This window comes from Dipodomys ordii, unplaced genomic scaffold, assembly GCF_000151885.1.
Source record: "Dipodomys ordii isolate 6190 unplaced genomic scaffold, Dord_2.0 Scaffold58, whole genome shotgun sequence".
Taxonomy (NCBI): domain Eukaryota; kingdom Metazoa; phylum Chordata; class Mammalia; order Rodentia; family Heteromyidae; genus Dipodomys; species Dipodomys ordii.
This window is the reverse complement of record NW_012267274.1, coordinates 2,033,236-2,045,735: the sequence shown is the minus strand read 5'-3', so window position 1 is coordinate 2,045,735 and position 12,500 is coordinate 2,033,236. Positions and strand designations below refer to the sequence as shown.

Genomic DNA, 12,500 nt, shown 5'->3' with positions numbered 1-12,500 from the left:
AAGTAAAATTAAATTGCTCAATACAAAGACATTCCTCTAGAGGGTGTTGGTGATTTCAGTGACAAAGTGCTATTTGCTGACAAGTAGTTTACACATTAACCAGCTGAATCCAGGGGGGAAAATGCCAATAGCAATTATATCACCTCGAGGTTATTAAATGTCCCACTGATAAGTAACTAGGTGAACTTGACCAGGTGATAAAGACTGCTGTGAGCAAATGATTGCGTGGTGAAGAATGCGGCTCTGCCTGCTGTTTCTCCAGATAGCTTTTCTTTCCAAAATGACTGTATAAAAAGTTGCATTAAAAATGTGTGGCCTCAGAAGACAAAATTGATATTTAGCTCCCCCGTGAATACTTTCGCCCACCCCTCCCACCAGAGCACCTTCATCCTTCTGCCTCAAAAACATTACACAAAGTCTGCAAATGCCTGTTTTCTCTCCCTTTTTTCGGCTTTAAAATGATGCTAAGTTCCCCACTTTATCATCAACTGTCTCTCCAAGTGCATTTCATCTATAAGAAATTCAGATGCTCGGGAAATTAAAATTTCAAAGATCTGCTGCAAAAAAAAAAAAATCAATGGGGCGAGATCAATGCTCATAGAAATTTCATGAACTTTGAACTGATCCGGGCATCATGATGAGAGGTGGTGGAGTTTCAGGCGGCTGACGGCTCCTGGTGCAGATGAAAAGCGGCCGGGTAGAAGAGAGGAGGGCCACATTTTAGATGGGCTTTTGCTTTCATATTTTGTCCAACAAAAAATTAATTTTTAGTCTATTTCAGTAACAAGTAAAAAATAGGAAAAAGAATTCTACCTGCCTGACCAACATGCAATCACCCCCTCCCTTCTTAAGAGCACCTAATACTTTACACATTAATGCGGCCACGAAATGAAATTGGTTCCCTTTGCAGCCGATTGCTGGTGCAAATTAATATTGTAAAATGAAGATCAATACATGGACAGGGCCAAATCAATAGTGGCTAAATTATTGCTGCATTTTCCTCCTCATTCAAGATGAGTTGTGTTTTCCTCTCAAAGTCAATACTTTGCAGCTTTTCTCATTAATTTCTCAATAAATTTGGCAATGAATTTCAATCACAGAACTCGGCAGGGTGAGCCCGGCATTGTGGTGTGCATGGGAAACACAAAGGCCACGCATCCTCTGCATCACTCAGCCGGCGCTGCTCTGCAGCCGCCACCTGGCTCCCAGGTGGCCCAGGGACCAGGGGGAGACACACCGAGGCCCTCACATGGCCAAGGTGCCATGTAGGTTTGCTCTCATTAAGGCAACTTTGGCTTTTCTGACCTACTGGCTGTTTGGGGGTGTGAGGACCCCAACACAAGCCACGGATGTAGCTCAGACACATCCACGGGTGGCCTCTGTCTCACACTAATTCCTCCAGAATTCCTGCCAGCTACGAGTGTCTTCTGTCCGGAGTGTTCTCCAGATGGGAAGAGCAGCACCTGACTTCTAACTGGAATCCGGAGCCACTGCATTCATATCGGGAATATTGTGGTTTTCACGCAGGCAGCCCACCCGGGCCACCTGCACAGGACCCACTTCTACTCACCACTGCCTGGCTGTGCATGGTGGCATTGTGAGTGACACCAATCACAGAAAGGGGACAGCTCCTCCTCCTTGTTACCAAACTAAGACCCTTGCTGACAGCTACTGGACCACGTTCAAACACTCCTGCTTACATACCTCCGAGAGTACACAGGAGCCCGGCTTCTATAGTCACGCCGAGCTACAGCACCAGGCCCGGCCAGCAGTGAGGAGAACCAAGGCCCTGGGGCCCACAGGCCCGCCAGCATGGACAGGCACCCCTGAGCAGCGGCTCTGAGGTCCTCCAAGGCCCTTGCGCCCCACCCCCATCCCTTACTGTACCGATATTTTAAGCCATTCTCCAGGTGAGGAGACTGGTGCCAGTGCATGAGAACCACCCTCAACACAACGGAAACTGCATGCACACATGCTGCAAAAGACATTCTTTGCTCCCAAAAAGAAAGCCAAGTATTGCTGTGTCCCTGTCCTCTTGGACACTTCCCAAGGGAGGAGGGGTTCCTATAAACACACGGGAACGCACCACACGCTGTGGAGAACCATTTGGCAGTGGATGTGTGCCGTCCACATCCATGGGAAGTCTCCATGCAGGTCGGCAGAGGCTCTCTGAATGCCTACACACGCCACTGGGGTAGCATAGGGCAAAGGAAGCACCTTCCGGTACAGGCTGGCCAGGCCCCCATGGGAGCCCTTTCAGCACCCTTCTCCTGTTCAGGAGACCCCTCTTCCTGGAAGATGGAAGGTAGATCACTCATGGTGACCCCCGGCCACATGCCTGCCCTCTTTGGGGCAGGGCTCATAGCAAGCACTCAGAAACGATAAGACATGAGTGCTGGTATCTGGTAGATAACAGGCCAGTACTGAGCTACTGTGTCTCTAATGCTAAAAGCGTGAGCATGTCCCTCTTACCTTGACACAGAACTTGCTCGCGAATGCTTAGAGCAGGACTCTTCCCATATCTGTGTTTATGAACACGTAAGTGCATGTGGCACATCCATACAATGGAATACTATCCAGGCAGGCAAAGGAACTGGGCCCCAACACGCTCTACCAGGGGGTGAATCCTGCGCATGCTTTGTGCTCAGTGAAAGCTGCCCAGCCTCAAGGGTTGTACTGTGGCCTCTGCAGGCGTGAAATGCCAGAGAGACGGGCAGTAGAAGAGCAAGCGTGTTACAGAACCAGGTACTAACTCTTCTCCCATCCTCAGCCACACTCGGAGAGCTGGGGGAGGTGCGAGAGGGATGGGGACGGAGAATGGGTACAGAGTTATTTTTGTGCACTGGCCATGGTGAATTAGGTTGATGGATACACAATGTTGTAAAAACACAAAAAACCAGGGCTGGAAAGGTGGCTCAGTGGTAGAGTTCTTGCCTCACGTGCATGAGGCCCTGGGTTTGATTCCTCAACACCACATAAGCAGAAAAAGCCAGAAGTGGCGCTGTGGCTCAAGTGGTAGAACACTAGCCTTGAGCTGAAGAACTGAGGGACAGCGCCCAGGCCCAGAGTTTAGCCCCCCACAACCGACAAAAAAAGACACACACAAAAATTTACCTGTTCATTGTGGGGGAACTTTAAGACATGCACAAAGAGAAGGGCTCGCCCTTCTAGGTTTGCATGTGATCTGACAATGTGGTGTTTGCAGTATTTGTGAAAGAATGCTAAGACCCACTGTGGGGCAGGACAGCGCCCAGTGTGGCTGAGGGATGGGCAGACAGCGCAGGGACAGGACAGCACCCAGTGTGGCTGAGTGACAGATGAAGAAAACATACTCCCAGCTAGTAGCTTCATTATGCGACAATTAGCCCTTTCCCATCTCTCTCAATTCCTGGTTTTATAGGTTGAACACAGAAAAGGAACATTCAGAGGTAAAGTCTTAAAGCCATGGCCAAGACTAACAAGCACTGGAATGCTTAAAAGCAGGGCCTTGAACACAGGGTGGGGTGTCTCAGAGCAATCAGCCCCGCTCCCACAGAAGCTGCTGAGCCCCAGGTACCTACCCCAGGCCCACAGGTACCTGGTCTCCCCTGTCTTCCCTCCCACCCTCAGAGCTGCCACGCCCCTCTCCTGCTCCTGTCACCAGCCCAGCCTCTTCCCCAGGCCTGGAAACTCTTACACAGTACCTAGCACGCGCCTTTTCCAGTACTAACTTATTTTCTACATCCTATTGCATTCCTCCAAGCCTGAGACAGGATTGTAGTACATCTTTTACTGTGGACAGTTGCCAAGTGTGCAAATACCAGGCACAAGGCCACCAGAATGAGGCCAGGGTGGCGTCCTGGGGCAACAAGCCCACTGCCAAGTGGACAAGTGTATGGCGTCCCTCCGAGACCCGTCCCCCCCCCCAAGAGCTGGATGGTTCCCTTCGCTCTGACTCACCCACAGTGCCCAGCTGAGGCCCAGACCCAGGCAGACATCAAGCAAAACTAACCTGAGAAGCCACAAGAAAATGCCAAGCCACTTGGATGTGAGCTTCCCTGTGACTTTAAAGAGAGAAATTGTTCACCATGAAAATCACTCCAATCAGTTGTTCCCTACGCCCACAGACAAGCAGCAGCAGGACAGCAGTGCAGAGTGGGCTGAGGAGGAAGGTTGCACAGGGGTGGACAGAAGTGGGCCTCCACAGAGCAGCCAGATGATAGCCAAGCAGAGCCAGGGCCACCGCTGGGCTGTCGGCACAGGAGGTTGGCGCTGCCCAGTGCGGCTGGGTGAGGGTAGGACACCCAGTGAGCCTCCCACAACGCCACCACCCTCCAGGATCACTCAGTTCCCTGCTCACCATGTGAAGAACGCAAGGATCAGGACACTCCTTAGCCAGATGCGCCAGGGTGCCACCATGCCACCCAGTATACCATGAACAAGTGGGGGGTCATGCCCCTGGGCTTGGCGCTCCCGAAAAGCTAGGTCCTGAAAGGCCCAGGCTTAGGGGATGAGTCCATACTGTGACAGGAGCAAAAGAAATTATCAGAAGAAGGGTGAGAAGATACTGCCATTGCATTCAATATGCTTATGTAAAAACTTGAGGGGCAGGGGAGGAGGGGGTATGCGAGGGAGACCATGGAAGATGCAACGTGGATCAAGATGCATACTCACACTCATACTCTGACTTACAGAACTGTCACGTCTTTGTACAACTACTTAATTTTAAGTTAAAACAAAAAGCCGGGTACCAGTAACTCCCATCTGTAATCCTAGCTACTAGATCTGCAAATTGTGGTTTGAAGCCAGCCTGGGCAGGAACATCTGTGAGACTCTTTATCTCCAATTAAGCACCAAAAACAGCCAGAAGTATCACGATGGGCGCAAGTGGTAGAACTAGCCCTGAGTTTTAAAAGGCCCAGGGACAAGCCGGGCACTGGTGGCTCACGCCTGTCATCCTAGCTACTCAGAAGGCTGAGACCTGAGGATTGTGGTTCAAAGCCAGCGCAGGCAGGAAAGTCTGTGAGACTCTTATCTCCAATTAACCAACAGAAACCCAGAAATGGTGCTATGTCTCAAGTGGTAGAGCACTCACCTTGAGCTGAAGAGCTCAGGGACAGCACCCAGCCCCTGAGTTCAAGCCCCAGGACTGGCAGGAAAAAAAATTTTAATTTTATATATATATATATATATATATAACAATGTAATTACCACTGCATGATCACTGGTTGTGGCATATGAATCCATAAGAAGATCCATGTGGGCCTCAGGCCATAGCAATCCCTTCCAAGCAAGAGGGGAGATGCCAGAGATTAGAGAGGCTAAGAGATGGAGGCAGCATGTGGCAGAACACCCCCCCCACACACAAATCCAACGCCATGGCTACGGTGCCCATGGAGGGCTCAGAGACACCCCAGCCCCATGTGCTGGCAACAGGACTTCCATGTGCATAAGGTTGAGATAGATATCCAGGACCAGAGAATAGGGGCTAGAGGGAAAGAAAGAAGAGACGACCAGGGCCACACTGCACCTTTAAGAAACTTCCCAGATGTGCTCTAAGCCTAGCTGCGCGAGAGGCAGAGACAAGAACAGTGTAGTTCAAGGCTGGGCCAAACAAGAATGCCTCCAAACGTTTATCTCAAAAACAAGCTGGGCATCAGCACATAACTGCAAGCCAGTCCAGGAGGGGCCCTAAGGCCCTATCTGAAAAACAAAGCAGAAGCCAAAGCACTGGAAGGGAGGTCAAGCGGTGGAGGGCCTGTCTACTAAGCACAGGCCTGAGTTCAACCCTCAGTACCACAGAAATTCATCCACCAGTCAGTCAGTTAATCTGCCCTTTACCATGACAGACACCAAGAACCACGGTACCCACTGCACGCACGTAGTCTGTGGTGTAAACTTTGGTACACTCTGTGAAGACTCATGCCTCACTCCACAAGTATGTCTGAGTGATCCCATGCAAGTAGATTGTTCTGTGGCTTCTCTAGAGCACCAGAAAACCATTCTGTTTTCTGATTCAGGGAAAGCTCCACACCACTAAGCCTTGTACACTGTTGTTTTATTCCAAAACCATTCAAAGGAAAGAAAGGTGCATTTCCTACAACAAATCATTGGGCTGTTAAATAATAATTTTCTGAAAGCACTTTGTCCATTCAAGCCGACAAGCCTATAGCTCCAGGTACAGACAGCCCTCAAGACCTACCAAAAATAAAGGTGTGATGTGGATACCTTCTAGAACCCTAGTTGTCTGGCTGCGGGCTGTGGTGTGTCTCCGATGGGTGTCCAGAGGGACCTTGTATCAGCCCCTCTGCACCAGCAGAGCCTTGAGTCTCCTTTTAACCAAGAGGCCTGGTCTGCCGCTCCCTTGGTCTTCACAGCTAAACCATGCCAGAGTCTTCACCAGAGTGATCTGATGGGCTAACTTCTGGCCTGACTGCTTTGTTTTGCTCTTCAGGTGGCCACCTTCATGCTGATGTGCACTCAAATGGTCATTTACATGTGTCCCGCCTACAGCCCGCCCTCCCCCGAGTCCTGCAGTGCCCTCGGAAGAGCATGCTCCCCAACCAGAACTTGCAATCTGGGATGTGACCCCTGACAATGCTCCACAAAGCCCCAGGTGCGTCAACTGAGAGGGTGATTTGGAGATGGGGACCCCGCCTCTGGAAGGAGCTGGATAGGAAGCAGGCCGGGCCGGCCAGCACTGTGCACATCTCACCCTAGCTAAGTGGAACCAGATGACCCCTTTGTCCTTTGTGGAAGACAAATGGCCATGTCCTCATGACTACGTCTTGTCAAGCCGTCCTGAGGAGTCAATACCTTCACCTTGATGTGGAAACTTTGTGATTTATCAGTCCGTCTCCCCTCCCGGGCTGGTGCGGGCCCTTGCACACACAGCCAATCGGGGTGCAGGGCGCAGACTTGGTCACAGCCACTTGGAAAACAACCAAAGCCCCTTCTATGACAGACAAATGTGTCTTGTTAGCAACAGCCCAAAAGCGCTTGACTTGTACTAATAACAGAAAGGCCATGCTGGTCACCGTGGGTCTAAAGACGAAGCACCCTGTCACCAGCCTGGTTGGGAAATTAGCAAATAATGTTCTTTTCCTTGATAAATGGGTGACAGCTCCCTCTCACCAATCATTTTTAACATTTTGATGCATGCCTATGATCCCACTGGAGGGGCAGAAAAGTTTACTGGCCCTCAATTTTCACATGATGAATGGAACTCTCTAAATGTGCGATTTCTGTATGAGGTATAGTTCATTTTAAGCAATTCTAGTAAATGGGTGTCACTGATTAGGACAAATAGTCTACTTGTGCCATAGCACAAACGGTGTGTCTCATTCTCCTGACCTCCTTCGAGACAGGAGAGAGGGAACCTCAGGGACCTGGGAGGCCTTGTGTGGCCTTCTGTAAAGGGATACATTATCGAATGATATTGCCAGCACCCACTTCACAGAACTAATTATGGCCGAGCGTGGTGCTCTACCCCACCAGGAGAGGATGGCAGGTAGGGACCTGCCCTCTCTGCCTTTTGAGGCTCTGCCTCTAACATCCTAACACCCCAACAATGGCCACTACTCGGCCACCCCCCGACCCCCAGTAACAGAGCTAAGGCAGGGGTACACACCGCATAGTCGATGTGAGAGAATTCCCATCTGCCATCCATATTTAGACCAAATGACCAGAAGCAGAGGGGAAGCCAGTTGCAAGGAGAGATTGTGTTGTTTGCATCATGCACTGGCTGGGTGAAGGTCCACTTCTCGGCAGGCCTCATGATGGCCTGAGCAGACAGTGTAGCCCCAACTCTGTCAGGCACAGTAAATAACTTGACATAGAAGCCAACAGATCCAGAGCTATGCATCCCCTTAGGGATGGGCCAAGAATGACACTGAGACCCAGACTTCCTCAGATGCCTGCACACTGACAGCTGGAGACTCATGAAACCAGTATGGATGCAGCCGTACCCACAGCAAGCCAGCAAGGACAGTGGGCAGCTGGCTGCCTCTCACCTCCCTGGCTGTTCTTGGCTGACACGGCCATGCCATGTGCTAGGACTCATCATGATAGAATGTCTCCTGGCTATGTCCACATTTGTGGCTAAACACTTGCTGAAGTAATCAGGTGGTTTACATTTAAGGAAGGCATTAGCATTGGGTTTAGCAGAGTGAAAAAGATGATATGATTTGTGGGTGGCAATTAAGAATCATTTGCTCTGTGGATAGAAGCGATTTGTTTGAAAAGCCCCAGCCTGGGAGAGAGCGAACTGGAGCTGGAGCTGGAGCTGGCTGTGGGTTATTGTGGGCAGTTACTGCCTCGTGGTGCAGACAGAGCTCCAAACACACAAGCAATCCTCCCACACTCCCGAAACACAGGGACCCTGTGAGGCGCGGAAACGGCCCGGGGCAGAGTCAGAGCCCCCTGCACACGGCCCAGCCCGCAAGGCACAATCTTTCATTACAAAAAAGAATACCAGGAGAACCATAAAACACTGTATCAGAAGAACACCAATTGCCTCTGACTACTAGATGAGTAGGTGCTGCCCACCTGACAGCAAGCGCGTGTGTGTGCGTGTATGTGTGTGTGTGCGTGTGTGTGCGTGTGTATGTGCGTGTGTGTGTGTGTGCGTGTGTGTGTGTGGTACAGAGGGCAATCATTTTATGTTCCTCTAGCACACACAATGCAGACCTGGGGCTGGGCCAGGTATGTGCTGTGTGTCCGCCTGAGAAGTGTCCACTGCTACCTGCCAACATCTTGTTGAGTGACTGGGCTCAGTATGTTGCAGGAGAGGCGACACGTTGACTCCCCGTAATTTGTGATAATTTCTTTAATTGAGCAAAAGAAATCTCTAAATGCCAAGGGCAGGAGGGCACTAGGAGCAGCCCCCTTCCCCTCGCCTTGTCCTGGGTGAAGTCAAGCCACCACCAATGGCCTCCATTCTTCGGTTTAATACGAAGCCATTCTGCCAAGTGACAATTTTAAGAAAACAGGAATACACATGCCTGTGGCCTAATGCTTCACACTTGAAAACATGTCCGTAAAAGTAGTTTTAACGAGAACATAATTTCAATTAGAAGCATACAAATTCCAATCTGTCTTAATCAAGTAACACCATAATGCTACTATTCTAATTAAAAAATAATTTCTTTTATTACTCTTAACCGTTTGATGTATTTCTACTAGTGAAATTATGAATGCAAAACTGCTCAATTTGCCCACACTGTGAGTTTCCCAGGTAAGATATCCCAGCACTATTTTAATTATTATTAAACAGGCAAATGGCACACTATTAGACAAATATTGAAACGAGCACTCACTTATTAATTTGCACATTCACTTTTAAATGCGGCAAATATCTCATTAATTTAATTTTAGGTGCCCACCAGTTTATACTGCATTTTACAGTCTAGAAGGCAATTTACTATTAACTGGCAATTACATACACAGTGATTGTTAATTCTGCTCCTAAGTGCTAGCTGCTTGGAAATTGTGCTCTCTCCCTCTAATTTTTGACCTTCTTACAACAGGGGTGAGGCACACTGGGAATGCAAAAGACTAGTGCGGAGGAGCTGGACATGTCATTTGTGACTCATTCTTTTAATTCACCATGCTAATCAACTGAGCTGCCACAGCCTCCCAAGGTGATTGTGAGTGGAGTGCAGTGGAGAGCAGTAGGGGCTGGAGGGTGGGCTTGGCCTGCCTTCCCCTTCTGGGGGGAGAGGCTAAGCACGACCACTCTGAGTTGACTAATAGGGTCTGGGTCTGAAGAATCTGGCGTTTCTCAGGTCCCTGTAAACAACAGCTCCTTTAGATGCCTGGCGAAGTCCCGCCCCGCTTCTGGCAGGCCAGGGGGAGGCCCCTCCTCTGAGTGCAGGTTCATTATCCTGTGGCCCAGCTGGCCCCCGGCTGGCCTCATGCCGGGAAGGTTAAATGTGAGGGTGTCCGGCAGCCTCCGGGGCCTGGGGACACTGATAGGAACCAGACGCCCCGGGGACGGCGCCCATGTCGGGACATGCAGAGGGGCTGGTTCCGTTTTCAACAGGGAGTGCAATTCTTGGTGATTGCCTCATTGTCCCCATCCATTTGGGGGCAATACAAATCAGACAGAAGCTTCCAGGCCAGACAGGTTATGACCCCCCCGCCTTCCTCTGCTCCCTGAGCGTGTGGAGCCTAGGCCCCCTTCGCCCGCGTTTGAAATGTGTATTCCTGCTAAGGATCAAGGTGTGGGGGAGGCAATGAATTAACCTCCAGCTAGAGAAAGCTCAGCTGCCGCCTGGTCTCCCTGAAAATGCCCACGCAGGGCACGACTGTGGGGGAGGAAATCCCTGGCCCTGGTCATGTGGGCCATGAGGTCCAGCCAGCCTGAGGAGGCACTGGACAGACAGGCCGTGTAGACACGGAAGGAGAGCCCGCAGGCATGCTGGAGTGGTGGCAACCAGCTCAGAGTTGGTGAGGGAGGCTCCCCCTCCTGGAGAGGACGCCCCCCAGCCAAGGAGGGCACCCTGCCCTGACTGTCCGGAGGACCAGGGGCTACAAGGGCTGCCCCTCCCGACCACGGGAACCAGCTCCCCTGACACCTGCCAACTCCGGCTCCCTGCACACCTGCAATTGTTTACAACTGTTCAGCCCAGGACCTTTCTCTGCAGCATGGGGAGAAAGAAGGGCAAAGAACCCTCAGTGGATGGCAGGCAAAGGAAGAAGGAGGTGCCGGACCTCTCTGCTCTCATATTTCCTCTAAAACAAAGGTGCCCATTCCCAGCCACCATACCACTGGGCAGACATCACCAAAACAACCTCCCATATGCAAAGACACGAACTTGGAATCCACTCAAAGCTTCCCTGAGGACCAGCAGATCTCCAGACAGTCTTACCCGGGAACGGTGGGGGACCCTCATGGAGACCGGGTCAGGCTTGGTGCCCGTGGATACGTGCTCACTGGGGTGCCTCAGCCAAGTCTGACCAGGTGGATGGTAGAGCTCACCCAGGATTTCACCCTACACTGGTCTTGTCACAATACAAGTGCTAAGATACATCATCTCCACCACTAAGGAACTCAGGATTTGGCCAGGTTCCCCACGGGCCCCAACAAAAGCTCAAAGTCAGTAACTTTCCACAGGGGTACCTGTTTACTGAGAGGCTGATGTGTGCCAAGCACTGTACAGAAGTTACACCGTTCCTCACCAAAACCCCATGTGGAGAAAAAAGAGAGACTGGGACTAGGAGAATCTGAGAGACACATGTCCAGGTCTCAGAGCCAGCACCCAGAGGTACGAGGCTGTTCTGGGTGCTAACCAGAGTCTCTGCATGGTATCAGCGCCACTAAAGCCTGAAGTCCATGGCCAGAGCCTCAGATGTGTAATCCCAACACCAAGTTACTGTGAGGTGTCATGAGTATGTGCACCACATGGCTGCAGCTCCTATGTGGAAACGGTCCTGTGACAAAGATGGTGGTAAGGCTCCCAGGGCCCCAAGTGGATCTCTTACCTTCCCCAGGAACCTGGCGTCTACAGAGGTATGCTGCCCCTCTCTGCACGGCAGCAGCACTGACTTGTGGGAGTGCACACATGCTCTCCACTTACACTGGAGTAACAAGCCCAGTGTAGGTCAAAAATACCCTCAGACAAAGATGCATCCAATGCACCTTACCCACCATACATCGTGGCTTAGCCTGACCTACCTCAAATGTGCTCAGAACACTTCCAGCAGCCCACAGTGGGGTAAAATCACTCAGCACAAAGCCTGATTTATAACACAAGGTTCAACAGTTCACATAACTTACTGAACACTATACTGAATTTGAAACACGGAACAGTGATATGTATGTGCTTCTGCCATGATAAGGTTGAGAAACCTGAAGCTGACATATCTGGACTCTGGGACCATCCATACATGAGTGTTTAAAAGCATGCATGGTCTTCTCTGTCATGTCTTTATTTCTTAATATACTAGGGGTGTCACACTCTGGTAATCTCTGGATCTTACAGGAGTCCAAGAGTGTCTGGGCTTCTGCAGTGGGCACGGGACACACGGTCACATCAGCTTTTCACCTGCATCTCCCACGGTCCTTCTGTTTGGGGCTCCTGGTTCTGTTTGGGTGAGCACCCGTTTGGCTGGGGGTGCTGGACTGTCTGGGGGTGGCAGGTGCCTCTAGGCAGGCAATCCAGGCATATGTATGGCAAAGCCCTGGACCTTCCTAAAGAAAGAACCAGCTGGGAATGCCCACGACCTCCTTACCTGCAAAGCAGAAGGGGCCTGGGCATCCTCAGTGTCACCCGCCTGCTGGACAGGGGCGAGGATGGCACCCAGTGGAAGACCAGACCTGCTCCAGGAGGCACTGGGGTAGTGGCAGCTCAGGGACGAGGCCCAGCCCTCCCAACCTGGGTCCCCAGCACAGACGCCATTTACCCGCACACTCCTCTCAGGCTCCTCAGGGCCCCAAACACCAGCGCTGGTCCCTCCCACCCTCCTACCTTTGCCAGGGTTCAACAGGTGATTTCTAGCGTCATCAATGTCCCTCAAAC

At 51.1% G+C, this 12,500-nt stretch overlaps 1 protein-coding gene across 1 annotated transcript in view; it reads right to left on the bottom strand.

Annotated features, from left to right (window-relative positions):
- Window positions 1-12,500, bottom strand: part of Ebf3 (early B-cell factor 3) — a 125,614-nt gene that overhangs the window by 16,281 nt on the left and 96,833 nt on the right. The window lies entirely within an intron of this gene.